Source organism: Bos mutus, chromosome 2, assembly GCF_027580195.1.
Source record: "Bos mutus isolate GX-2022 chromosome 2, NWIPB_WYAK_1.1, whole genome shotgun sequence".
In the NCBI taxonomy this organism is placed as follows: Eukaryota; Metazoa; Chordata; class Mammalia; order Artiodactyla; family Bovidae; genus Bos; species Bos mutus.
The window spans coordinates 57,738,066-57,762,114 of record NC_091618.1 but is presented as its reverse complement, the minus strand read 5'-3'; the positions used below and the strand labels follow the sequence as shown (position 1 = coordinate 57,762,114).

Here is a 24,049-nt window from a genome sequence, read left to right as displayed (position 1 = left end):
CAAAGAGAGATAAGAAAGCTTTCCTCAGAGATCAATGCAAAGAAATAGAGGAAAACAACAGAATGGGAAAGACTAGAGATCTGTTCAAGAAAATTAGAGATACCAAGGGAACATTTCATGCAAAGATGGGCTCGATAAAGGCAGAAATGGTATGGACCTAACAGAAGCAGAAGATATTAAGAAGAGATGGCAAGAATACACAGAAGAACTGTACAAAAAAGATCTTCATGACCCAGATAATCACGACGGTGTGATCACTGACCTAGAGCCAGACATCCTGGAATGTGAAGTCAAGTGAGCCTTAGGAAGCATCACTATGAACAAAGCTAGTGGAGATGATGGAATACCAGTTGAGCTCTTTCAAATTCTGAAAGATGATGCTGCGAATGTGCTGCACTCAATATGCCAGAAAGTTTGGAAAACTATCTTTCAAGGTCCCAGTAATTATTCCCACTTTGCTATCTGGCCTTGGGTCACTGGACTTTGGGTGTGCGTGTGTTCATCTACATTCTGTCTATGTCTTTGTAAATTGATTCTTTATGAGTAAAACCTCTTTAATAAGCCTAATTTGACCATCTGGCTATTTCTATCTGGGACTTTGATAGAAGTGAGGTGATAAAGGTTAAGGAGGAGGCATTGAATAGAAGCTGGCCACAGAGACTCTATCCTCTAGGGGAGGATGGTGAGCAAGTGATTGGGCAGCTTATGATCAAAGCATCAAAGAGACAGATAGACTCTTGCTTCACTTTTCAAAAAGCTACATGATTTTAGACAAGTTATCTGGATTATTGAACATCAGATATAAATAAAATATAATGAACAGTACTATCTTCCCATGAAGTGTATTAAATGTGAAAAGAAATAGTGTCTATTCAATACCTAAATTGGCACTGTTAATGACCTCTTGGTGATCCCCAAGAAACCTCATTTTGCTAAAATGATCCAAACTCTTTTACAAACTTGTTTCACCAGGGTCAGTAAGAAGCAGGTGTCCACTTTCTTTCTTCTCTTACTCTAAAAGTATTGGTTGAAAGTGAAAAAATACTTAAAAAAATATTTTCCTTCAGTTCTAACAGTGCAGCAAAGACCTGGTGCAGTTCCAACTACTATAAAAACATTTTCTTTCACAATGATAAATCCTTAGGAGGTCTATGTTTCAACTAGTGAAAGCTTCATGTTGATTTGAAATGTAATAGTGGGTAACAAGAGAGAGTAGAAGCACTGAAATGGAAGTAAAGCCTCAATATGGAATATACAGAATCTAAATAGGAACAAATGTACAGGATAATGAAATTAAAATTGCCTTTGCCACATGCTTTTTAAGCAATGGTAAGACATAATTTCTAAGGCAATTTCCACAACATCAACATCACCAGTTATCAGAGAAATGCAAATCAAAACTGCAATGAGGTACTAACTCACAATAGTCAGAAGGGCCATCACTAAAAAGTCTACAAATAATAAATGTTGGAGAGGTTATGGAGAAAAGGGAACCTTCCTATACTGTTAGTGGGAATGTAAATTGGTGCAAGCACTATGGAGAATGATATGGGAGTTCCTTTTTTAAAAACTAAAAACAGAGTTGTCATATTATGCGGCAATTCCACTCCTGAGCACATATCAGGACAAAGCTAAAATTCAAAATGGTATATGTATTCCAATGTTCCTTGCCACACTATTTACAATAACCAAGACATGGAAAAAGCCTAAATGTCTGTTGACAGATGAATGGATAAAGAAGATGTGGTATACATATAAAATGAAATAGTACACAGCCATAAAAAGAATGAAATAATGCCATCTGAAGCCACATGGATGCACCTAGAGTTTATCATACTAAATAAAGTCAGGCAAAGACAAAAACCATATGATATCACTTAACATGTGAAATTTAGAATGTGACACAAATGTACTAGAATATAGAGAATGGATAAACAACAAAATCCTACTGTATAGCCCAGGGAACTATATTCAATTCCCTGTGATAATAATGGAAAAGAAAAACAATGAATGCATATATATGCAGGGCTAAATCACTTTTCTGTAACAGAAATTAGTATATTTTAAATCAACTGTACATCAATAAAATACATTTTTTAAAAGTTAATATAATATAAATAAATCATAAAACAGAGTTGAGATGTAACTTAATAGACTCTCAGGGGAAAACCACTCACATCATCATCGACTATATTGCACCATTCACCCATATCTTACCTACAGGATGACATTTAATACTCATAATGAGAAAGGTCATAGGAAATTATGAACTTTATTATAGATGTTAAAAATATTAGTTTAGCCGGTGCTTTACTTAAATTTGCTTAGCACAAGTGTGTGTTTAAGGAAAGGGTTATTATTATTGTGTCTTTGCAAATATAAATATCTACTTAAAGGGTCAGATCAGCCCTAGATCACTTTATCACCTTGACCTTTATCTTAGTCCCCTGACCAGGCATTGAACTTGGGCCCTAGGCAATGAAAATGCCAAGGCCTAATCACTGGACCATTAGGGAATTCATGAAAAATACCCATGCTGTGCCATGCAGCATATGGGATCTTGGTCCCCTGACCAGGATTGAATCTGCAGTCTCTGCAGTGGAAGTGTTTTAGCATTTTAGCACTGGACCACCAGGGAAGTCCCCAAACATGTTCTTCTTCTTTTGAAAATTTCATCTGTAAAGAAAACTAACCTATTTCATCTGGAGGTAAATTTAAAAAATTCATCTCTCTATTTGTGTTTACTTGGTCAGTAACTTGAGGCTCAGGAATCTCCTGGGAAGGCAGTCCAAGCTATAAATATACTAACAGCTCCTGTTACATGAGTAAGCTCAAGTAAAGGAGCGTAGAACCTTTGTAAAGAGGCTCAGATTTCAGGGAGACATTATTCAGAGAAATCAAAGAGATTAGAATGGCAAACAGCTGAATTCAGAACTAGAACATGAAATTTGGATGTGGTTTTGGGAGAGAATGGTGAGATCATATATATTCATCCTCATCTGGTCACCACTGTCACTCAGCTTATATAAGCGCACTGGGGACAAAAGAGCTGAACACACAGGTGAGACCTAAAGCAAAATGCCTCTTTCCTGCAACTTGCAATACATTGGTTCTAAAGCCTCCCTCTCTTTTATTTGTTTCAAATTTTCTTACTGAAGTATAGTTGATTTACACTGTTTCAGATATACAGCAAAGATTTACAATGTTTTAGACATTCATATTCTATTCCATTATAGGTTATTACAAGATACTGAATATAGTTCCCTGTGCTATACAGTAGGTCCTTGTTCACCTATTTTATACATAATAGTGTGTGTCTGTTAGTCCCAAATTCCAAATGTGGCCCTCCCCTGATTTCCTCTTTGGTAACCACAAGTTTGTTTTCTATGCCTATGTATCTATTTTTGTTTTGTAAGTGAATTTGTATCACTTTTTTAGATTCCACATATAAATGATATATTATTTGTCTCTTTCTGATTTGCTTTACTTAGTATAATAATCTTTAGGGCCATCTCTGTAACTGCAAATGATATTCTTTTATTATTTTTTATGACCAACTAGTATTCCATTATATATATAATGGAATATTTTCACTTATCTGTCAATGAACATTTAGGTTGTTTTCATTTCTAAGCTATGGTGAATAGTGCTGCTATGAACATAGGAGTGTATGTATCTTCAAATTATGATTTCCTCTAGATATATGCCAAGGAGTGGAAATGTTGGATCATATGGGAACTCTATTCTTAGTTTTCTAAGGAACCGCCACACTCTTTTCCATAGTGGCTGCAACAATTTACATTCCTATCAATAGTGTAGGATGGTACCCTTTTCTCCACACCCTCCCCAGTATGTATTACTTTTAGGCTTTTTACTGATGGCCATTCTGACTGCTGTGAGGCGATACCTCACTGTAGTTTTGATTTGCATTTCTTTAATAATGAACAATATTGAGCGTATTTTCATGTGCCTGTTGGCCATCTGGATGTCTTCTTTGGAGAAATGCCTATTTAGGTCTTTTTTCCATTTTTTATTTTTTTTTATATTGAGCTGTATGAGCTGTTTGTACATTTTTGAAATTAATCTCTTATTGATCACATCATTTGCTAATAACTCCCTCTGTTAACAAATGGGTACAATTTTACTTTTCTTTTGAATACTGAAAGTCAGAGAACTAAGATAGCCTGAGCTTTTGTCTGAGTGAGGGACAGAGCAGGAGACCAACTGTGGAAGGAGGAGGATGTGTGACCAGAATCAAATGTTGGTCCCAGTGAGTCTAAGCAGCCCCCCTCAATATACCTGCCTAGACACAGTCACCCCTGATGCTTGTGCACATAACTAGCTAGTTGATGATTAACTCTCTATCAGGAATAGGTAAATAAATTCTATAAAGGGCCCAGTGGTAAGGTTTTTGTGCTTTGCAGGCCTTATAGCTTTTCACAATTACAAAGCTCCACCATTTTAATGCAAAATTTACCACAGATAACATAGACAAACAAGCATCACTATATCCTCCCAAAATCTAACTGATAGTGAAATTTTCCTGTCACATATTTTTTCTATTGTGAAAAATTATTCTTCTTGTGCTATTTCTAAAAATTATTTTAAAATGTAAAAACTATTTTTAGCTCCAGCACCCTACAAAAACAGGGGGTAGGCTGGATGTGAACCACTCCCTATAATTTTCTGAAGTTTCCTATATGTCATCCAGAACATCTCATTATAAATCTTTGTAATGACCCTTCAGAAACAAACACAATGATCATAAAGGCCTCTCAGCTTGTGGTGCATTTTTTAAATTTTGTCTTTATAGTCCTACTCAGACCTGGGGACCATACTCCCTCAGTAGTCAGTCACTCCCTAAAAACAGGGGAGGGCTATTTGATTCCTATGAATGTTCTCTGTGTGGACATGTTGCACACTTCTTAAATTACAATAAACAATGGGAAAATAAATAGATTTATGCTTTTGAGACTTCTTTCTTAGTTTGTAAGAATGTCTTCCCACCAAGCCAAGTTCCTTCTGGAAAGTTCTTTCAGACCTCCATTCCTCCTACAATCATCACTTGCATAGCACAATCAGATGAAGAACATCAGGGTGTGGTGTCTGGCTACAGTTCCAAATGTTCTCCTCAGACACAGTATATACGTTTAAACTCTTCTATTTATGTTTTCCAATATAATACCTGTGCATCCCCAGTTCTTTGGCTTTGCTGATGCAAATTTTTATGCCTAAAGTGCATCCCTACTTCTTTTTTTCTTCCTTTACAAATTCTCACCAAGTTATTAGGAATAGTCCCCTTTCCTATAAGCTCTGTAAACTCCCTGACTTCTAATACAACATGTTAGCCAAGCATCAGGTAAAAGCTTGTCATAAGATGCTCAAGGAATATTTGTTGAAAGAAGTATTGAATTAAAAAAGGACTGTTTCTTATGTGTTTGTATCCCTAGTATATAACATAGCATCCTGATCATAATAAGTATTAAGTAAGGATGATTACGACAGTGTGATCACTGACCTAGAGCCAGACATCCTGAAATGTGAAGTCAAGTGGGCCTTGGAAAGCATCACTACGAACAAAGCTAGTGGAGGTGATGGAATTCCAGTTGAGCTATTCCAAATCCTGAAAGATGATGCTGTGAAAGTGCTGCACTCAATATGCCAGCAAATTTGGAAAACTCAGCAGTGGCCACAGGACTGGAAAAGGTCAGTTTTCATTCCAATCCCAAAGAAAGGCAATGCCAAAGAATGCTCAAACTACCGCACAATTGCACTCATCTCACACACTAGTAAAGTAATGCTCAAAATTCCCCAAGCCAGGCTTCAGCAATATGTGAACCGTGAACTTCCTGATGTTCAAGTTGGTTTCAGAAAAGGCAGAGGAACCAGAGATCAAATTGCCAACATCCGGTAGATCATAGAAAAAACAAGAGAGTTCCAGAAAAACATCTATTTCTGCTTTCTTGACTATGCCAAAGCCTTTGACTGTGTGGATCAAAATAAACTATGGAAAATTCTTCAAGAGATGGGAATACCAGACCACCTGACCTGCCTCTTGAGAAATGTGTATGCAGGTCAGGAAGCAATAGTTAGAACTGGAATGGAACAACAGACTGGTTCCAAATAGGAAAGGGAGTTCATCAAGGCTGTATATTGTCACCCTGTTTATTTAACTTATATGCAGAGTACATCATGAGAAAGGCTGGACTGGAAGAAACACAAACTGGAATCAAGATTGCCGGGAGAAATATCAATAACCTCAGATATGCAGATGACACCACCCTTATGGAAGAAAGTGAAGAGGAACTCAAAAGCCTCTTGATGAAAGTGAAAGTGGAGAGTGAAAACATTGGCTTAAAGCTCAACATTCAGAAAACGAACATCATGGCATCCGGTCCCATCACTTCATGGGAAATAGATGGGGAAACAGTGGAAACAGTGTCAGACTTTATTTTTCTGGGCTCCAAAATCACTGCAGATGGTGACTGCAGCCATGAAATTAAAAGGTGCTTACTCCTTGGAAGTAAAGTTATGACCAACCTAGATAGCATATTCAAAAGCAGAGACATTACTTTGCCAACAAAGGTTCATCTAGTCAAGCCTATGGTTTTTCCTGTGGTCACATATGGATGTGAGAGTTGGACTGTGAAGAAAGCTGAGTGCTGAAGAATTGATGCTTTTGGACTGTGGTGTTGGAGAAGACTCTTGAGAGTCCCTTGAACTGCAAGGAGATCCAACCAGTCCATCCTGAAGGAGATCAGCCCTGGGATTTCTTTGGAAGGAATGATGCTAAAGCTGAAACTCCAGTACTTTGGCCACCTCCTGCGAAGAGTTGACTCATTGGAAAAGACTCTGATGCTGGGAGGGATTGGGGGCAGGAGGAGAAGGGAATGACAGAGGATGAGATGGCTGGATGGCATCACTGACTCGATGGAAGTGAGTCTGAGTGAACTCTGGGATTTGGTGATGGACAGGGAGGCCTGGCGAGCTGCGATTCATGGGGTCGCAGAGTCGGACATGACTGAGCGACTGATCTGATCTGATCTGAAGGATGATTAAAGCTAATATTTGATTTGAAAGTAAAGTGGACCTCAAACCTGGTTAATAAGAAAGGAATAAGAACCAGTTAAAACAAGTTATTCTTAAGGAATTCTAAAGTTATTCTTAAGGAATAATGAGTTAATTTAATGTTCTAACCAATGTCCCAAACCACTTCCTCAAGCATGGATTATATGTCATTTTCAAATTTGTTTTGATGCTTAAAGAGCTTATATTTTACTCTAAAAACATATTGGATGAGTTTACAGATCTATGAATTATAGCTCTACCATACTAAGTAATATGTTACCCAAGGAGCTGGGCTCTATTGGGTGATAAAGGGCCAACTGAAACTTAGAAAGAGACAAAGGTCATCAGATTTTCATATGTAAGTTTCATTTATCCACTTGAGAAATTAAAATATTAACATTCATGCTTGCTTTGGCAGCATATACACACAAAACTTCCTACTATGTGTGTACTGAAGGCCTTTATTAACAATTAAGGGGAGACTGAATTAACAAAATTTTACAACCAAAGGACATTTATTGTTTAAATAACAAGAAATGTAAAGTTTGGTGGTCTCATGAATGATTTGATGACTCACCAATGTTTGCTTTGAAGCTGCTGAAATTTTGTTGATCTTTCCTCATGATCCTGAGTCAAAATGAATGGAGTCCTAGGTAACAAGGAAAAGTGAAAGTTTAGTCTCTCAGTCATGTCCGACTCTTTGTGACTTCATGGACTGTACTCACCAAGCTCCTCAGTCCATGGAATTCTGCTGGCAAGACTACTGGAGTGCATAAATCATTCCCTTCTCCAGGGGATCTCCCTGACCCAGGGTTCAAACCCTATTCTCCAGTATTGCAGGCAGAATCTTTACCATTTGAGCCATAGGGCTAAAACAGTTTTTTAACAACAATTTATGGTGTTTTCTTCTGGAAAGGGAAGTAAACACTCAGTAGACCAATCACAACTCATCCTTTGAATGCTGAGGGAGGGAACAGGGTTGTGTTAACAGTGGGAACTGGCTTTCTGATTTAGGCAGTTAGAGTGTCAAAAAATAAGAAATTTAATGTATATCAAAATCACAGATTAAATGAACATATATATATATATATATCAGATCAGGCGCTCAGTCATGTCCGACTCTGCGACCCCATGAATCACAGCACACCAGGCCTCCCTGTCCATCACCAACTCCCGGAGTTCACTGAGACTCACATCTATTGAGTCAGTGATGCCATCCAGCAGTCTCATTCTCTGTCGTCCCCTTCTCCTCTTGCCCCCAATCCCTCCCAGCATCAGAGTCTTTTCCAATGAGTCAACTCTTCGCATGAGGTGGCCAAAGTACTGGAGTTTCAGCTTTAGCATCATTCCTTCCAAAGAAATCCCAGGGCTGATCTCCTTCAGAATGGACTGGTTGGATCTCCTTGCAGTCCAAGGGACTCTCAAGAGTCTTCTCCAACACCACAGTCCAAAAGCATCAATTTTTCAGCATTCAGCCTTCTTCACAGTCCAACTCTCACATCCATACGTGACCACAGGAAAAACTATAGCCTTGACTAGATGAACGTTTGTTGGCAAAGTAATGTCTCTGCTTTTGAATATGCTATGTAGGTTGGTCATAACTTTACTTCCAAGGAGTAAGCGTCTTTTAATTTCGTGGCTGCAGTCACCATCTGCAGTGATTTTGGAGCCCAGAAAAATAAAGTCTGACACTGTTTCCACTGTTTCCCCATCTATTTCCCATGAAGTGATGGGACCGGATGCCATGATTTTCGTTTTCTGAATGTTGAGCTTTAAGCCAACCTTTTCACTCTCCACTTTCACTTTCCTCAAGAGGCCTTTGAGTTCCTCTTCACTTTCTGCCATAAGGGTGGTGTCATCTGCATATCAGAGGTTATTGATATTTCTCCCGGCAATCTTGATTCCAGTTTGTGTTTCTTCCAGTCCAGCCTTTCTCATGATGTACTCTGCATATAAGTTAAATAAACAGGGTGACAATATACAGCCTTGACGAACTCCTTTTCCTATTTGGAACCAATCTGTTGTTCCATGTCCAGTTCTAACTGTTGCTTCCTGACCTGCATACACATTTCTCAAGAGGCAGATTAGGTGGTCTGGTATTCCCATCTCTTTCAGAATTTCCACAGTTTATTGTGATCCACACAGTCAAAGGCTTTGGCATAGTCAATAAAGCAGAAGTAGATGTTTTTCTGGAACTCTCTTGCTTTTTCCATGATCCAGCGGATGTTGGCAATTTGATCTCTGGCTCCTCTGACTTTTCTAAAACCAGCTTGAACATCAGGAAGTTCACGGTTCACATATTGCTGAAGCCTGGCTTGGGGAATTTTGAGCATTACTTTACTAGTGTGTGAGATGAGTGCAATTGTGCGGTAGTTTGAGCATTCTTTGGCATTGCCTTTCTTTGGGATTGGAATGAAAACTGACCTTTTCCAGTCCTGTGGCCACTGCTGAGTTTTCCAAATTTGCTGGCATATTGAGTGCAGCACTTTCACAGCATCATCTTTCAGGATTTGGAATAGCTCAACTGGAATTCCATCACCTCCACTAGCTTTGTTCGTAGTAATGCTTTCCAAGGCCCACTTGACTTCACATTTCAGGATGTCTGGCTCTAGGTCAGTGATCACACCATCGTGATTATCTGGGTCATGAAGATCTTTTTTGTACAGTTCTTCTGTGTATTCTTGCCATCTCTTCTTAATATCTTCTGCTTCTTTTAGGTCCATACCATTTCTGTCCTTTATCAAGCTCATCTTTGCATGAAATGTTCCTTTGGTATCTCTGATTTTCTTGAAGAGATCCCTAGTCTTTCCCATTCTGTTGTTTTCCTCTATTTCTTTGCATCGATTGCTGAAGAAGTCTTTCTTATCTCTTCTTGTTATTCTTTGTAATTTGCTATTTCCTACTCCAGGGGATCTTCCCAAACCAGGGATTGAACATGAGTCTCTTTCATTGGTAGGCAGATTCTTTACCAGAACATGAATCTCTTTCATTGGCAGGCAGATTCTTTACCACCAGGTGGCATAGTGGTAAAGAATCTGCCTACCAATGAAAGAGACTCATGTTCAATCCCTGGTGTGGGAAGATCCCCTGGAGTAGGAAATAGCAAATTACTCCAATATTCTTGCCTGGAAAATTCCATGGACAGAGAAACCTGGTGGGCTACAGTCCTTGGGGTTGCAAAAAGTCAGACATGACTGAGTGACTGAGCACAGAACAGTATATACATATAGTAAAATTATGAAATTACCTAAATGTCTATCTCGATTGATATCATTGTTCTACAAGGATGTCGATAAAATTAAAGCAAGCTGTTAAAATGAAACAAAAACAAGAACAGATATCCCAGATGCGTGTAATTTTATTTGTATGTGCTCAGAGAGAGTTGGAAATCATCATTCTAACTTGTTACCATGAATTACTTAATTAAGAGGCAAGAATGTAGGTCTATAATTAAGTTTTTCTCCATGTACTTTTAGATTGGTTCATCACTTGCAATAGTTTTATGCTTGCTTTACCAAATAATAGAACTTTTTTTAATTAAGAAAGGAACAATAAACAATAGAACAAATAACATATTCAAAGTAATATGAAATGCTAATTAGCATAAGGATTGATTGCTAAGAATGAGTACAAGGCCAGAAGAGGGTGAAGTTAGAAACTGAAATTTAATGAGGACTTATTATATGCAAGAAATCACCTGGAGAAATGTGTAAATGTAATATTATTTCTATGATTATTGGGAAGGTAAGTGCATTATTATTTCATTTTGATAAATAAGTAAACTGTGCTTCAGAGAAATAAACAAACTTCTCCATGTCACAAAGTGGGGAACTAGATTTCAAACCCTGGTCCAATTGACTTCAAGTGCCTCCAACAAGCCATAGCCAGTGACTTAGAAATTAAAGATGATATCAGGAAATAGTGGTGGGGTTTATGATGAGTCTTGATAGAAAGCAGAATGTTAGAGACTGGTAACACATTTGTACAGGGAATGAGTTTGGAACAGTTAAGTTAGCTAGTTTGAGGACCAACTTGAGAAAAAAATACATAAAATATGGAAGAAATATAACTTAAAGGTCACTGCTAGAGGCAGATGCTAGATCTTTCAGGCTTAGTTTAAAAGGAAACTTAGTTTGGATTAGTTTCTTTTTGTGGAGAAATATTTAATTGGCAAATACATTAAAAGTGAATACTCATAAAACTTCTCTGCCTCTTTGTGACCCTGTAGATTGTAGCCTGCCAGGCTCATCTGTCAGTGAAATTCTCCAGGCAAGGATACTGTAGTGGGTAGCCATTCTCTTCTCCAGGGGATCTTCCCTACTCAGGGATTGAACCTGCGTCTGCTGCATTGCATGTGAATTCTTTTCCATTTGAGTCATGAGGGAAGCCCATCTTAATTTTTTAAATGTTCTAATAAAATAACATAGTCAATGTATGTAGTCAATGGATGTAATTTAGAAAATGCCAAAAAATGAAAACTATTTATTAGTGATTTCTACCTTATACCAATATTATGGTGAATATGTTTTCAGCACTTTCCCTAACCCAATGTATTTGGGATAAATCTGAGTATTCTAAGTCATAAGCTACATGTTTTCCCCTTATATACCATGACCATTTTTTATGCCATTCAATATCTTTATACAACAGCATAATTTTAATACATACTCTACATTAGATGCTGTGCAGTCCAGGAAACTGATATACCTTGATTTATTTATTTAATGATATATTTATATATATATATATACATATTTTATTCTTCATACTTATATAGATATTCCAAATTTTCATTTTCTGAATAAATCAAAGTAGATGTAAAAAGCTAAAATGAAATAAGAATAAATAACAAAAACAGCAAAAGGTAGAATATAATGCTACAAATATTTTATGGTTGGCAAAAAATTCCTTTAAAGCATTAAAAATTAAAGATAAATAAAACTGATAGTAAAGAATGATTACTTCTTTATTATATCAATCAAATGTCTAATCAACTAGCTTGATTTTGACCAAATTTCAAGCTAATATTATTAAATTCATAATATGTTAATATATACTTATGTATATATATCATCACTTCAGAATAAGTGAATTAAGCCAAATTTGAAGGAAGATTAGTAAACAATATGCTGGTTTTCAACAATTTTTACTTTGAAATAACATTAGTGCAGGTGGAGTAACAACAGTGTGAACAATGATAATAAAATGATGAAAATATTTAAAAGTAATAGCTCAACATTCAGAAAACTAAGATCATGGCATCTGGTCCTGTCACTTCATGGCAAATAGATAGGGAAACAGTGGAAACAGTGGCTAACTTTATGTTTTTGAGCTCCAAAATCACTGCAGATGGTGATTGCAGCCATGAAATTAAAAGATGCTTACTCCTTGGAAGGAAAGTTATGACCAACCTAGATAGCATATTAAAATGCAGAGACATCACTTTGCCAAGAAAGGCCCATCTAGTAAAAGCTGTAGTTTTTCCAGTAGTTATGTATGGATGTGAGAGTTGGACTATAAAGAAAACTGAGCTCCAAATAATTGATGCTTTTGAACTGTGGTGTTAGAGAAGACTCTTGAGAGTCCTTTGGACTGCAAGGAGATCCAACTAGTCCATCCTAAAGGAGATCAGTCCTGGGTGTTCACTGGAAGGACTGATGCTGAAGCAGAAACTTCAATACTTTGGCCACCTGATGTGAAGAGCTGACTCACTGCAAAAGACCCTGATGCTGGGAGGGATTGAGGGCAGGAGAAGAAGGGGATGACAAAGGATGAGATGCTTGGATGGCATCACCGACTCAATGGACATGAGTTTGGGTGGACTCCAGGAGTCGGTGATGGACAAGGAGGCCTGGCATGCTGTGGTTCATGGGGTCACAAAGAGTCAGACACCACTGAGTGACTGCACTGAACTGAACTGAATCTAAATCCCTCGAAGACAAACCATTAATTAAAAATAAGGAGGCTTCCCTGGTGGCTCAGCTAGTAAAGAATTTACCTGCAGTCCAGGAGACCCCAGTTTGATTTTTGGGTCAGGAAGATCTAGAGAATGGATAGGCTACCCAATCCAGTATTCTGGGCTCCTGGTGTCTCAAACGATAAAGAAGCTGCTTCAGTGCAGGACACTTGGGTTCAATCCCTGAGTTGGGAAGATCCCCTAGAGGAGGGCATGGCAATCCACTCCAGTACTCTGGCCTGGAGAATCCTCATGGACAGAGCACCCTGGCAGGCTACAGTCCATGGGATCGCAGACAGTTAGACATGATTGACTAACTAAGCACAGCACAGCACAACACACAAGGAAGCATTTCCATTATGTAGATGGAAAAATCAAGCTCTTAGAGTCTGCTATTTTTTATTATTTTTTTATCTTTTAGCCACCCTGCATGGCATGTGGGAACCTAGTTCCCTGACCAGATATTAAACCTATGTCCCTTGCATTGGAAATATGTAATCTCAACCACTGGACTTTCAAGGTCATCCCACTCTCGTTATTTATCTAAGGAAGCAGAAAGTGACGCATGTAGAATTTCAGTCAGTGACTTACTAATTTCAAGAGCTTTATAACTTTGTACTCACAATTGCTCTATTTTAAAACCATATTTAGAACTTTAAGACTGGTGGTGGCTGTGTGTGTGTGTGCATGTGTGTATGTTGGGCAGACGGTGCATCATTGGGAAGGAAATGTCTGAACTGGATTTGGCACCTCATTGGAATAGCGAGGAAGTTCCTAATAAAAAGTGTTCCTGGGGAAAACCTACATATCTCAGTCAATACATCTCATTGCCCTATAAATGGTTAAAGATTCATATATTATCGAAAAATTTTACCAGATGGTGTCCCATCTCCTAGTTATTGTGACTAGTGTCTGATAATAACTCATGCTTGTCCCTGTCTCACCACACGATCCCACCCACAGTCTGAACCTCAGCTAAGGACTAGCCCTGAGGAAAACGTGGCTCCATTTTCCCAAGTTGGGATAATTCGGGTGCAATTTGTAGTCTAGAGCTTTCCATTTCCAAGAATATCTGTTTGACCAGCTCCCACACCCACAGTGCATTGTCTAGCATATGCAATATTTACATCTGGTCAAGAACATGCAAATATGGAAAACTAATAGAAAATGTCATTATAGGCTCATCTTTTTATTCTTGTATATTTATGTATCTGTTCACCTACTTGACCATTCATTCGACTATTATTTTATTCAAAATATTACCTAATTGTTTTTTCTTTGTTTATTCATTTTAAAAGTACACATATTTAATATGCTAAGTTCTGTGGGTGCAAAGAGAACTGACACAGAATCCATTCATTCAGGGACTCCTGGTGTGATGAAGGAAACACATCCATAAGTATGCCAGTGTATTACAGAGTTGTTTTTTGTAGGAGAATCGATGTCTGATCAAAGAGCAGTATGGCTAAGAGGACAAAATACCATTAGAAAGGCTTTATAAAGGAGGGAATAACTGATGTACTTTTTATTAGGGGCAAGAGATGGTATAGTTGTTTCTCAAAGAAGAGAAAACAGGAAGGAGCAGGCATTCTAGATAGGTAACAGTTGATGACACAGAAGTTAGGGCTTCCCAGGTGGCTCAGTGTTAAAGAATCTGCCTGCCAATGTCAGAGAAACAGGAGATGCCAGTTTAATCACTGGGTCTGGAAGATGTCCTGGAGGAGGAAATGACAACCCGTTCCAGTATTCTTGCATGGGAAATCACATGGAGAGTGTAGCCTGGTGGACTACAGTCCACAGGGTTGCAAAGAGTTTTGGACACGACTGAGCACCCACTCACACATGACACCAAAGTTAATGAAAATTGGGACAGCCAGAGAGATTAAAAAATGGGAAGAAGAGACAGGAGAGAGGTGTCTGGAAGGAAAACTCCAGTTAGAGGCACCGAGTGCTATTTCAGAGCTGAGAATTCACAACACTCTCAGCCAGCCATCAGGAGCTTACATCAAGGGGCTGAGACAGGCTGGGATCCAGAATCCTATGCTGCAGGGCATGCTCCTGGAAAAACCTCTCCTTGAACAACAAAATACAAAGAAATTGTTGTATGGGACTGAAAATAACTGCATGCATTGGAACAAACACTGGATGAAAAGACACAAAAAGACCAAAAAACCTAACTGTCACTCTGTAGTCAGGAGCAAAAACCAGGTGTTGGGAGCAAAAGCAGAGTACTGTGCATGCTCCTCCAAACTCAGCACCACAAGTTCAGTTCGGTTCAGTTCAGTTGCTCAGTCTTGTCCGAATCATTGTGACCCCGTGGACTGCAGCACGCCAGGTCTCCCTGCCCATCACCAACTCCCGGAGTTTATTCAAACTTATGTCCGTTGAGTCGGTGATGCCATCCAACCATCTCATCCTCTGTTGTCCCCTTCTCCTCCCACTTTCAATCTTTCCCAGCATCAAGGTGTTTCAAATGAGTCAGTTCTTCACATGAGGTGGCCAGAGTATTGGAGTTTCAGCTTCTGCATCAGTTCTTCCAGGGAACAACCAGGACTAATCTCCTTTAGGATGGACTGGTTGGATCTCCTTGCAGTCCAAGGGACTCTCAAGAGTCTTCTCCAACACCACAGCTCAAAAGCATCAATTCTTCGGCACTCAGCTTTCTTTATAGTCCAACTCTCACATCCATACATGACTACTGGAAAAACCATAGCCCTGACTAGACGGACCTTTGTTGGCAAAGTAATGTCTCTGCTTTTTAACATGCTGTCTAGGTTGGTCATAACTTTTCTTCCAAGGTGTAAGTGTCTTTTAATTTCATGGCTGCAATGACCATCTGCAGTGATTTTGGAGCTCAAAAAAAAAAAAGAAGAAGAAGAAGAAGTCAGCCACTGTTTCCCCATCTATTTGCCATGAAATGATGGGACTGGATATCATGATCTTAGTTTTCTATATGTTGAGCTTTAAGCCAACTTTTTAACTCTCCTCTTTCACTTTCAAGAGGCTCTTCAGTTCTTCTTTGGTTTCTGCATAAGGATGGTGTCATCTGCATATTTGAATTTATTGATATTTCTCCCAGCAATCTTGACTCCATGTTGTGCTTCATCTAGCCCAGCGTTTCTCATGATGTACTCTCCATATAAGTTAAATAAGCAGGGTGACAATATACAGCCTTGACGTATTCCTTCCCCAATTTGGAACCAGTCTCTTGTTCCATGTTGGTTCTTGACCTGCATACAGATTTCTCAAGAGGCAGATCAGGTGGTCTGGTATTCCCATCTCTTTCAGAATTTTCCACAGTTTGTGGTGATCCACAATGTCAAAGGCTTTGACATAGTCAATAAAGCAGAAGTAGATGTTTTTCTGGAACTCTCTTGCCACAAGGAGGTGCAAAAAACCACCTAACCCATCCCTCAGGCCCAATCCCAGATACATCCCTACCCTTGCCCCATATACAGAGCCAAATCACCGCCCCCCCACTCCCAGCTCAGGTAAAGAGCCAAGGAAACTTTTACTTGTTTTCCCTCGCTCATGTGGGTGCATGGGCCACAATAAAGCATTCCCTGGATTTCTTGTCTTGCCTCTAGTCAATTTCTATTGATTAAGGAGGCCAAGAACCCTCTTTGGTATCAGCACCAGGCAGCCATCCCAGAGGCCTCGTGTCTCTTGCACTGTTGGAGTGGGCTGCAGGGTGAAACAAGGTGGTTGCAGTTGTCAGAGGGAGAGAGGACCCTTCATCTCCTTCTCTTGGGAGAGAGGAAATTAGGGAAAAAATTAACAAGATAAGGTCCCCATTTGGAGGTGGGGCCAGGAATCAAAGGATGAGGAATAATTCAGGTAAAAGAAAAAACTCAGGGTCTCTGTGAGGGTGGCTGGAAGAGGCTTAGTGAATGGACATTATCATCACATATGCTTTAAAACCTTCTCTACTGAAAGAAAGGAACTGCTTAAATTTAAACATTTGTTATATAATAAATGTTTGATAATCCATTATGCAGAACAATCCCTATCTTGAGAAGCACTAGACATCTCCCACTTCAACTGGTTTTCCATGAATTTGATCACAGAATACAAATATCTGCCTTTGTGCATTTTATTTTTGAATAGGGTGGCAGTTTTGAAACAGATTTTTCTACCCACTCAGGCTTAATTAAATCTGCAAATATAAAAGTGGGGTATTTCTAAAGATTGAGTGATTACATCTAAACACCATAGCTTAATGTTCTTTTGGCTTATGGAATAATAAGTGTCTAGAGATAAAAATGTATAAAGTTTTAATAGATCTGAGATGTACCAATAAGGAAAGTTGGAAATCTGATGGTTCACTTAGTCTAAAATCATATCTTTTTTCCTTTAGACACAAAAAACTAGTATTACAATCTGTTTTTGTTGTTGTTGTTGTTGCTGTTGTTGTAAATAGGTTCTATTATTAATGATAAATTGAGAAATACTTTGCAAATTCACTCCCCCTGAGTCATATTTCTGGACATCTTTGTTGAAGAAACAGGAACTATGTGCAGATTAAATGGCTTTCTCAAAGCTTCCTCTTCCTCTCTAGGCAAAGGTATATTATTTATAAATGGTACTTGCTGCAAAATAAGCAAACAAAATAAACATATCTTTAACATTATTAGAGAAAAATTTCTTTAGAGTGTGGGTTCAGGACAGAGGGCTGACATAACTGTCCATCTGTCATCATATGAAAATATTCAAGACATTGATACATGCACTCAAAGCGTTAACAGTTACTTTTAACAAGCAATTATTTAGCTTTTCTTCATTCTTAGTAATTGTTTCATATATTCAGCTTACCTTTGATGGTATTAAAGGGAGAGAAATAAATATTTGTAAGTACCCACTAAATGTCAGATTTAATCACGCACAGCTTTGCATGAGACACTTCACCTAATCCACACAACAGCTCAATGTGCTCTAATCTTGCAGACGAGCACACAGAGACTCAGATAGGGAAATGCTACCCAAGGCAGTGCCAGGACTCACAAGGAAATTCCCAAAACATTTCTCTCTCAGACCAAGGACCATGTTCTTTGTTTATCCCCCTTGTGTGTATATGCTAAGTCATGTCTAACTCTTTGCAACCCCATGGATTGTAGTTCACCAGGCTCCTCTGTCCGTAAAATTCTCCAGGCAAGAATACTGGAATGGGTGGCTGTGCCCTCCTCCAGGAGATCCTCCCAACCCAGGGATTGAACCTGGGTCTCTTATATCTCCTGGACTGGCAGGTGGGTTATCACTAGTAAAGGGGGATGCCACCTCATTCCCCCTTATCATGTCACATTTCAATGTATCCTAAACTAGTTTTTCAGAATTAGATGAAGTTCTCCTGCTAAAATTCTACAAGTGAAACATATCTTTTCCTTAAAATCAGACAGTTTAGAAATAAATTAAAAAAACAAAAACTAAAACTAAAACTGAACTTTTGTCCTTGTCTCAGTTCAGCTCAGTTCATTCACTCAGTCGTTTTCGACTCTTTGCGACCCCATGAATCGCAGCATGCCAGGCCTCCCTGTCCATCACCAACTCCTGGAGTTCACTCAGACTCACGTCCATTGAGTCAGTGATACCATCCAGCCATCTCATCCTCTGTCGTCCCCTTCTCCCCTTGCCCCCAATCCCTCCCAGCATCAAAGTCTTTTCCAATAAGTCAACTCTTCTCATGAGGTGGCCAAAGTACTAGAGTTTCAGCTTTAGCATCATTCCCTCCAAAGAAATCCCAGGGCTGATCTCCTTCAGAATGGACTGGTTGGATCTCCTTGTAGTCCAAGGGACTCTTAAGAGTCTTCTCCAACACCACAGTTCAAAAGCATCAATTCTTCCGTGCTCAGCCTTCTTTTTTTTTTTTTATTTTATTTTTAAAACTTTACATAATTGTATTAGTTTTGCCAAATATCAAAATGAATCCGCCACAGGTATACATGTGTTCCCCATCCTGAACCCTCCTCCCTCCTCCCTACCCATACCATCCCTCTGGGTCGTCCCAGTGCACTAGCCCCAAGCATCCAGTATCGTGCATCGAACCTGGACTGGCAACTCGTTTCTTACATGATATTTTACATGTTTCAATGCCATTCTCCCAAACTTCCCACCCTCTCCCTCTCCCACAGAGTCCATAAGACTGTTCTATATATCAGTGTCTCTTTTGCTGTCTCGTACACAGGGTTATTGTTACCATTTTTCTAAATTCCATATATATGCGTTAGTATACTGTATTGGTGTTTTTCTTTCTGGCTTACTTCACTCTGTATAATAGGCTCCAGTTTCATCCACCTCATTAGAACTGATTCAAATGTATTCTTTTTAATGGCTGAGTAATACTCCATTGTGTATATGTACCATGGCTTTCTTATCCATTCATCTGCCGATGGACATCTAGGCTACTTCCATGTCCTGGCTATTATAAACAGTGCTGCAATGAACATCAGGGTACACGTGTCTCTTTCCCTTCTGGTTTCCTCAGTGTGTATGCCCAGCAGTGGGATTGCTGGATCATAAGGCAGTTCTATTTCCAGTTTTTTTAAGGAATCTCCACAATGTTCTCCATAGTGGCTGTACTAGTTTGCATTCCCACCAACAGTGCAAGAGGGTTCCCCTTTCTCCACACCCTCTCCAGCATTTATTATTTGTAGACTTTTGGATTGCAGCCATTCTGACTGGCATGAAATGGTACCTCATAGCGGTTTTGATTTGCATTTCTCTGATAATGAGTGATGTTGAGCATCTTTTCATGTGTTTGTTAGCCATCTGTATGTCTTCTTTGGAGAAATGTCTATTTAGTTCTTTGGCCCATTTTTTGATTGGGTCATTTATTTTTCTGGAGTTGAGCTGTAGGAGTTGCTTGTATATTTTTGAGATTAGTTGTTTGTCAGTTGCTTCATTTGCTATTATTTTCTCCCATTCTGAAGGCTGCCTTTTCACCTTGCTAATAGTTTCCTTTGATGTTGCAGAAGCTTTTAAGGTTAATTAGGCCCCATTTGTTTATTTTTGCTTTTATTTCCAATATTCTGGGAGGTAGGTCATAGAGGATAGGCAAAACACTCTCTGACATACATCACAGCAGGTGCTCAGCCTTCTTCACAGTCCAACCCTCACATCCATATATGACCACAGGAAAAACCATAGCCTTGACTAGACGGACCTTTGTTGGTAAAGTAATGTCTCTGCTTTTGAATATGCTATCTAGGTTGGTCATAACTTTCCTTCCAAGGAGTAAGTGTCTTTTAATTTCATGGCTGCAGTCACCATCTGCAGTGATTTTGGAACCTCAAAAAATAGTCTGACACTGTTTCCACTGTTTCGCCATCTATTTGCCATGAAGTGATGGGACCGGATGCCATGATCTTCGTTTTCTGAATGTTGAGCTTTAAGCCAACTTTTTCACTCTCCTCTTTTACTTTCACCAAGAGGCTTTTTAGTTCCTCTTCACTTTCTGCCATAAGGGTGGTGTCATCTGCATATCTGAGGTTATTGATATTTCTCCCGGCAATCTTGATTCCAGCTTGTGCTTCTTCCAGCCCAGCATTTCTCATGATGTACTCTGCATAGAAGTTAAATAAGCAGGGTGACAGTATACAGCCTTGACGTACTCCTTTTCCTATTTGGAACTAGTCCGTTGTTCCATGTCCAGTTCTAACTGTTGCTTCCTGACCTGCATATAGGTTTCTCAAGAGGCAGGTCAGGTGGTCTGGTATTCCCATCTCTTTCATAAATTTCCACAGTTTATTGTGATCCACACAGTTAAAGGCTTCAGCATAGTCAATAAAGCAGAAATAGATGTTATTCTGGAACTCTCTTGCTTTTTCCATGATAAAGGAAGACAAAAAAAAAATTAAAACTGCAAGTACCAATTCTATTTTTCTCTTGAGTGAGATCAGAATTCTTTACTTGAAACCAAAAACCAGAAATGATACTCTGTTAGTTTGATCTATGATGTTTTCATATCTTCCTGAAGTTTCAGCTCTGAAATGGGCAGTCTCTTCCTATGTGACTGCTGGATTTCTATGTGGATTTCTTCTCTTGTTCTGCACGGTCATCATCCTCCTAGTAGACGTTCCCAGAAAGGGCAGATCTTGTCCACTTGTGTGAGATTTTAGGCATGACTCTGTGATTCAGTGGATCAAATATCCACTTACAGTCGATGTCTGAGCAACTTAATTTCACTTCAAATGGTCACTCCAGTGGGATTCCTCTAATGACTGAAATGTGGGATGACAGCTTATTTATTCTTTTTGCCTTCTCTCTTTTTAATTAAGATATTAAAAGGATAGACTCATATCAGCCATTTGTATGCTCATTGTAATAAAGCTGGCAGCAATCAAATAACCTTTAAAATATCTAATTAGGGAAACACAGTCCCTAATTCATAAGTTCAAGACAACTTAAATAGGAGCCACCTGCTTGCATAATAAAGATAGTTAGTTACTTTCACATTTTTTTTTATTTAGTAATACTTAGAGATATTGTTCTACATGCTTTATGAATCTTAGCTCATTTAGCTCCTCTGATAGTCTCATTTTTATAGCACTTCTAAATTATCACCCATTTTATAGGTGAAGAAACTGAGTCACAAGAGAGTAATGTGATTTGCCAAGGTCACACAAAGGAATGGATCAGAGATTTAAAGCCAGACAATTTACCTTACCTCCCCCATTTGTTCTGCTTTGTATCCATCAGTGAACTGTGGTATTTGTTTCAGTCCTTAAATGCCTTTATTTCCTCCTTTTCCCATGGTCATGCCAGGAGAGGTGGACTACATTAGCAGGAGAGAGAAAGCGAAGACTAACTTATGTGCAGTTGACCTACACTGCAGCGTTTATGGTCCAAGTGAAATTCTACCCAAAGATATAATAATGCCAGACTCAGGAGAGAGCCATGGCCAAGGAACATAGGAGGAAAGTTAAGGGAGATGATGCCATTTTTAGTATCTGTATTGGGCCTGACTGAAAGGTCATGAGTGCTAGCAATAAAAACGATTTCCATCATAGCCTGGAATCCTTGCCTACTGGGGAATAAAGTTGCATGCATACTTTCATTCTACTGAAGGAATGAGTCATTACACCTTTCCATTCATTGCAGAGCATAGAAGTAGTGTTACATGAGGGACTTCATTATTTATTCACCAAATGACCTCATAAAGTAGATTTTTCATGACTGTCTTCCAGATGGGTTTACTGAGTGTTAGAGATAGGATGCTGTTGCTTAAAAGTTCACAAACTCTAAGATAAGACTGAAATTATCATTTAAATGTACTGCTTCATTTTGGGGAGATACCTCTTTCTAGGTTGATTTGAAAATAACCAACCCACCCTAAAAATACAATTGTGTGAGGAGAAGATGATTTTCCATATAAAGTCCAGTGATAGATTGTCTTTGGATATCTCTCAAGGCTTCTTCTTTTATTTCTGTAATTATAAAACTGAAGACATTATGTTTAAAATTGATTCTCGGCCAGTTGCAACCATTCTGTGTCTTTATTCAGTTCTGAATTACCCTAAAGGGAGTGTGGGTCAAAGGAATAATTTTTCCCAAAGTCTTGTAATTTAGTCAGAAGCATATTTTCAGAAAACCTGTTATTTATTTATTTTCTTTTAATTTAATTTTATTTTTTAACTTTACAATATTGTATTGGTTTTGCCATATATCAAAATGAATCCACCACAGGTATACATGTGTTCCCCATCCTGAACCCTCCTTCCTCCTCCCTCCCCATACCATCCCTCTGGGTCATCCCAGAGCACCAGCCCCAAGCATCCAGTATTGTGCATCGAACCTGGACTGGCGACTCATTTCATACATGATATTATACATGTTTCAGTGTCATTCTCCCAAATCATCCCACCCTCTCCCTCTCCCACAGAGTCCATAAGACTGTTCTATACATCAGTGTCTCTTTTGCTGTCTCGTATACAGGGTTATTGTTACCATCTTTCTAAATTCCATATATATGTGTTAGTATACTGTATTGGTGTTTTTCTTTCTGGCTTACTTCACTCTGTATAATAGGCTCCAGTTTCATCCACCTTATTAGAACTGATTCAAATGTATTCTTTTTAATGGCTGAGTAATACTCCATTGTGTATATGTACCACTGCTTTCTTATCCATTCATCTGCTGATGGGCATCTAGGTTGCTTCCATGTCCTGGCTATTATAAACAGTGCTGCAATGAACATTGGGGTATATGTGTCTCTTTCCCTTCTGGTTTCCTCAGTGTGTATGCCCAGCAGTGGGATTGCTGGATCATAAGGCAGTTCTATTTCCAGTTTTTAAGGAATTTCCACACTGTTCTCCATAGTGGCTGTACTAGTTTGCATTCCCACCAACAGTGTAAGAGGCTTCCCTTTTCTCCACACCCTCTCCAACATTTATTGCTTGTAGACTTTTGGATCGCAGCCATTCTGACTGGCATGAAATGGTACCTCATAGTGGTTTTGATTTGCATTTCTCTGATAATGAGTGATGTTGAGCATCTTTTCATGTGTTTGTTAGCCATCTGTATGTCTTCTTTGGAGAAATGTCTATTTAGTTCTTTGGCCCATTTTTGACTAGGTCATTTATTTTTCTGGAATTGAGCTGCAGGATTTCCTTGTATATTTTTGAGATTAGTTGTTTGTCAGTTGCTTCATTTGCTATTATTTTCTCCCATTCTGAAGGCTGTCTTTTCACTTTACTTATAATTTCCTTTGTTGTGCAGAAGCTTTTAAGTTTAATTAGGTCCCATTTGTTTATTTTTGCCTTTATTTCCAATATTCTGGGAGGTGGGTCATAGAGGATCCTGCTGTGATGTATGTCAGAGAGTGTTTTGCCTATGTTCTCCTCTAGGAGTTTTATAGTTTCTGGTCTTACTCCTAGAGCTTTAATCCATTTTGAGTTTATTTTTGTGTATGGTGTTAGAAAGTGCTCTAGTTTCATTCTTCTACAAGTGGTTGACCAGTTTTCCCAGCATCACTTGTTAAAGAGATTGTCTTTAATCCATTGTATATTCTTGCCTCCTTTGTCAAGGTGTCCA

General features: G+C 38.8%; 1 long non-coding RNA gene across 2 annotated transcripts in view; it reads right to left on the bottom strand.

The window, feature by feature from the left end:
• LOC138990191 (uncharacterized) overlaps nucleotides 1-21,816 on the bottom strand; it is a 32,993-nt gene extending 11,177 nt beyond the window's left edge. For both annotated transcript variants that reach the window (XR_011466302.1, XR_011466301.1), the window contains exons 1-2: nucleotides 21,684-21,816; nucleotides 7,646-7,717 (exon numbers count right to left, since the gene is read on the bottom strand). This is a non-coding gene — a long non-coding RNA (uncharacterized lncRNA). The remainder of the gene's footprint in view (nucleotides 1-7,645; nucleotides 7,718-21,683) is intronic.
• Nucleotides 21,817-24,049: the final 2,233 nt, after the last annotated feature.